Below are 6,000 nucleotides of genomic sequence, written 5' to 3'. Positions count from 1 at the left end.
GCTATCATATGATGTATCTACTATGATAATAGCACTATAATCTATCTTTTTTGAGATACTATAATCTATCTTATCATTAGTTGCAATGATACACCAACTTTTTACATGTATGATACTTCCTCCGTCCCACAAACTTGTCGAAATTTTGTCAAAATTTAAATGTACTTATTACTATTTAATGTCTAGATACATCTAAATTTTGGTAAACCTTCGATGTATTTCATGGGACGGAGAGAGTACTTATTATGATACCCACCATGGCTAGCCTTGCCATAGGTAACATCTCGCTGAAACCTGATCATGTTGCGTAGTACCACTCAGCTACAATTGGGTCCGACCCTACCTTGACATCGTCGTACTGGATAATCAGATAGATTAAATGGGGTCTACCCAGGCCGGTCAACTTTATATACTCCCTCCGATTCATATTAATTGACTTTAATATGGATGTATCTAAAACTAAAATGTGTCTAGATACATCCATATTAGAGTCAATTAATATGAACCGGAGGGAGTACTAGTTTCTCAAGGCAAGTAATAATAGTGTCGGTCATAATGTTGATGTTGCTACCACCGAAGCTTTGCCGATTAGGTATGCGCTATATCCAGAAAATCAATTGCGAATAAATAAGGTGATGATTCAATCCAATTATCTCAAAGCAAAGGAAACCATGAGGGTTTTTCATCTCATGGAGCAGCACGGATCGTTGAAGATATCTGTGTCCAAGCAAGAACTTTCAACGAAGTCGAGTTTTCCTTCCGTCCTAGAAATACAAATAAGGTGCCTCATGACTTAGCAAAGGAGTGTGTATTTCTCAACCGAATGTTTGGTTTGGTGAACCACGGAGTTTTATTAATTCTATGTTGGTGGATGACCTAAGTGTGCTTCGATTAATTAAGGGGCGCGCAATAGAGTCATGTTACTTCCCTAGGTGGTGGCAGTCGATGTGTCTAGTCATCGTTGCGGCTTCTCACGTGGCGACAATAGGTTTTCCCACATGTCGGAGTTATTGCACGACCTCCTAGCCTGCCTACCTTCGGCGATAAATCACCTCGGCGTCATGCTCCATCGGCCACCTTCTGCCTCGCTAGAAAGAAACCCTCACCCGCAAAAACCCACGCGCTGGAGAGAGGGAGAAATGGGGAATTCTGGTAAGGGAGACATGGGCGTGAATGGCTTTGGGTCGATGATGAGTGCATTTTTAGCATGTTTTTGTACCGTTATTTCGTTAAATTATCATTAAGTAGTAGTAGGGATTTTGTATTTCACCGCGCTACTGCACCCTTTTATATTTGTCTACACAGAATTTAAAAATAATAAGTTATCAATGAAAACTATTATTTTCTAGCATTTTGACGTGATAGAAATCATGTTTGCACTTAATAATGCGCCTGGGCGAAAGGATAATGCGAGGGCAGCTTTCATGAGCTTTAACCGGCATCGGTACGAGTAAGACCCGCCCGTACCGTTCGTCCGTACCACACGTCGGAAGCACCGCCTCATCAAATATTTCCGGTGCAAACAATCTACATAGCTCAAATATAATTCCATATAATTAAGTAGCGAACAATTCTACGTAGGTAGCAAGCAAATCTACATAGCTCGAATATAAATCCATATAATTAAGTAGCAAACAATTCTATATAGGTTGCAAACAAATATACATAGCTCAAATATAAATCCGTATAATTAAGTAGCAAACAATTTTATATACGTAACAAACAAATCTACATAATTCGAATGTAAATCCATATAAGTATCAAACATATCGGACGGTCGGGGAAGGCGACGACGCGGGCGTGGGTAGGAAAGGCGGCGGCGAGGGCATGGGCGGAGAAGATGGCGCGGCGCGGGCGATCGGCGGTGACGCGTCGGTATGACGGCTAGGGTTGGCTCGGGCGGATTTTAGATAGAATGAGGGAAAAAAAGAGGAGGATGCTATTAGTAATACCACGGTGCAGTAGCCGCGTGCACTAAGAAGAGACACGCTGCGGGTAAGTTAGTAACCGCGTGCCCTAAAAGCCGCACGTTGCGCGTAAGTTAGTAGTTGTGTGCGCACCTAGGTGCGCTACGGTTATTATTATCCGCGTGCCCCGCCTAGCGCATGCTGCCAATAAATCTACCCCTATAATTAATCATCCTTTTATGATTTGATCCTAAGACGAGCTGCTCGAAGATGTCTTATAAGTGCTAGCTAAAGAGTTATAAGCATAAGACATCTTCGAGAAGCTCTGCCATAGGAGCTTCGCACGATCAATAGATGAAAATCTTCGCAAAATTTTGTGTTTTGAGAGGGTGTGACGGGTACATATATATAGCATCTAAGTTGGTACGTTTACACTATGCTTATCGTCTTATACAGTGTAGTCATTGAGTGATGCATCGTGTGCACTCATAAAAAGAAGAAGATAATGCGTTTGTTAGGTACGGGTAACGGATATCAGTCGCGTGCTCACTTTGCGCATGCTGCCACTAACTCCGTACATGTCGCGTGTGACCAGATTCGCTCGCGGTGGAATTTTCTTGCCATCTACGGAGGTGGTTCTCACTTACTAGTCGCGTGCTGGAGCGTGCCACACGCTGCTATTACTGGCCTACTAGTCGCGTGCTGGTTTTCCACACGCTGCTAAAAATAGCTGCCGCGTGCAAAGTTCGAAACCCACTTCCATTTATCGTGCCCCTGTAGCCTTTTTCAACAGTGGCTGCCAAACAACTTGCGCTGGAGACACGAGTGAACTACCACCGCGCGACACATAGCATGCCACCCCGCTCAAGTACGATGGCAACGTCAAGCAGAAGACAAAAAAAAACTCTTCGGAAAACGGCGGGAACGGTAGCAGTCTAGATCATCAAAGTTTTTTTTTTTTTGTAACTTTGTAGATAGTAGCCATAACAATGCTTCATCTTGGCAATTTGTAAAGCAGCTTTTTTCATTGATGCCTTGTGCATCCCTTGAATAAGGCTGAGATTATAAGGATATGTGGGGTACTTGGTCCCACTGCCTAATATATTTTTAGAGGCAATAGTTTTAGGTGATTGCGATTTTCTTAGGTCATAATCGACCTAAAAAAGTGCAACCACATTTCAAGGAAATACAACTAGTTTCAATTGCACTTTTCTGCTAACGAGTTGTCCTTTTCTAGGAAAGTGCAACAAATTTTTTTAGAAACACATTATAAACGTAGGCGCTCACATACATACGCATACACTCACCCGTAAAAACGCACACACGCACACCCTACCTCTATAGCACTTCCTAAAGACCGAGCCGGCGGATTGGATCTTGGAATTGACGAAGCCATCATAGACGCATCGCTGTCGACGGGAATGTAACCTCCCACTGAATGAACATTCCGCATTTATGAGACACACATATGTCAAATTTAGGGTTTAAACTCTGGTGAGCTGTAGGTACAACCACCCTCCTAACACCCAACCTCATGTTGGTTTACCTCAGGTTGGTTCTGAGGGAAGTGCAACAGTTGTTGACTAAGATTCAACAAAATTTCAAACGACTGAAACTTAGACGAACCTTTTGTGTTTTGTCTTTCATAAACCCGAATATAACATGGACGAGAAATCATAAATCATAGTTTCATAAGACTGTAGTTTGCAGGGAGATATTACGATTTCCTTCTAGAGCGCAACATTTTGGTTTTGGATAAACGTGATGCCACATGCGATGCATACTTGCCCTGAACAAAGAAATAACTCAAAAAAGATTCATCAATGAACACCGTATATATGCACTTTTGAAAACAAAAATAATGTTCAAACAATCGTGTACTTACCGGACCTCCACGATAGATCCTCCTTTTTTATATGTTTAGCTTGCCGGCCGGTGTGGCGGTGGGTAGCTGCTTTCCTGCACGTATTTCCGGTTAAGAAAAGCACATGAACATAAAGTTACGCCGAACGGACAAGACTGCGGTATACGCGATACATGCCTCGTGCAAACGTGCCGAAAGTGAAATGTGTAAATAAATAATTAAAACAAAAATATCTATACATGAATCACTGTAAATAGTTTAGGGGTATGGGTATCCTAATCTTCAGGACCTGTAACTTTGCTTAATTGGGTCCTAAATTAAAAGATATATCCAGAGTGTGGGTACTTTGTGGAAGAAAATAATTAATAATAAATATAATACTAGAAATCCTAGCATTCCTTGTTGCCGTGCTACATAACCTTCTAATTTGGAAGAGAGTGATGTGGGCAGTTGAGGTTGTCGAGGTAAGTCGTAAGTGGACAGTGGATAATAGTAGGAATATTAGGTTCTAGGAAGACATCTACTCCATTAGGTTCGGAAACACTAATTTAGCCAGTGACGAAAACAAGGGGGGACGAGGGGGGGCTAGCCCCCCCCCCCCCCCCCCGCCAAGGTTGAGATTTTGTGAAGAATAGTAGGCACTTAAACTGATTTTTCATGCTGATTTATCCATGTCTGCCCCCCTCATGAAGTTCACAACACAGTTCGATCCTGGCTCCGTCCCTGAATTTAGCTACTCAATTTTAGAATACATATTTTGTGTTTAGCCAACAAACTAAAACTATAGATGAGTGGTGGAATGGGACAAACTTAAGATGTAATTTTAGGAGAACTTTTACCCAGGAAATGATGACCCAATGCTATGAGCTGATGGCGATAGCTAGCACGGTTAATTTTACTACAGTACTGAAGATGCGCTTATCTGGTCTTATTAAACTAGTGGGATTTTTTTAATTCCATGTATGTCCTGGTTAACTTTAGAGAGGTAAAACCAGTCTATCTACATGTTATCTGGGATCACAAAATTTTCCCCAAAGTGCGGCTTTTCCTTTGACTAATCTCTCAAAATAAATTATGACTTGGGATAACCTCAGGAAAAAAGGATACCAAAACCAATAGAATGTAATTTCTGCAAATATTCCGAATCTCTAAAGCATTTGTTTTTTGAGTGCATTGTAGCTAGAAATCTTTGGGATGATATTATTGATGTGTTCAAAATAGAGATCAAGTTCTTTGAGGATGTTGCATCTAGGTGGTTATGTAACAAACTTCAGTTTAATTTCGTTTCCTCTACCGTTTTGTGGGGAATTTGGAATTGTAGAAATAGCTAAGTTTTTAATGGAACAACCTGGCTTAATATGAAACATGTTTGAAGTCTGTCTTTACTTTATCTGAGGAGATGGAAAGTGTTGTTCAAGAACCTGTTCGGTGCGAGCTATCACTGATCATGGATTTGTTGGCGAGAAAACCTCGGTTCCTCTAATGCTAGAGGAACCTTCAAGTGCACAAGCTTCAACTGGATATCTTCCTGGGAACCTGCAAAGAAAATGTATCACAATCAAGGACGAAGCTTGAAATTAATGCCATTGGGGTCAACTCAATATCATCTCTCTTACATTGGGTCAGTCTTCACAAGTGAACCTAAATTAGGACCAATTTAGTGAAGTTTTGTCACTTTTCATTGGAGTTAGCTGACCCCAATGAAAAAGAAGCAGCTCCGCCCCTGGTCACGATGGGATGGTGACTCTGGCATACATCCAATAGCATCTAGAAGATACCTCGATCCATGTCGTGCTATGATGCTTTGCTCCCAATTAGCAGAGGAAGATTAAGTTTTTTTGAGTGCTGGCTGTAAAAGTGGTGGTAGCGCTTTATGATTAGTGTTGTGCCGGTGGAGCGGTCTAGACTTTTAAGTCGTGGTAAAGATATTTTGATCGAGTTTGTATGTCTTTGTTTTGATACACATACATTGTTTTAAGACTAGACATAACTATCAATGTGTTCACCTGTGCTCGGATAGGAGACGTTGCGTGGGTTAAAGACATCTCTAGCGGATCGAGCCGTCAGCGGTGGCTCATTTGAAGCCTAATTTTGAGATGCGAATGTGTCACCGCGGACACCGCGTCTGCATGAGCCTTCCTCTTCCACTACCGGGGCAAATGTGTCACTTGTCGCTCCATCTTATACTCAATATCATAGTCATAAATATTTTTGGATCTACCTCCATTA

This window comes from Lolium rigidum, chromosome 3 (genome assembly GCF_022539505.1).
Source record: "Lolium rigidum isolate FL_2022 chromosome 3, APGP_CSIRO_Lrig_0.1, whole genome shotgun sequence".
In the NCBI taxonomy this organism is placed as follows: Eukaryota; Viridiplantae; Streptophyta; class Magnoliopsida; order Poales; family Poaceae; genus Lolium; species Lolium rigidum.
The sequence above is the reverse complement of the archived record's forward strand: the minus strand, read 5'-3'. Positions refer to the sequence as shown.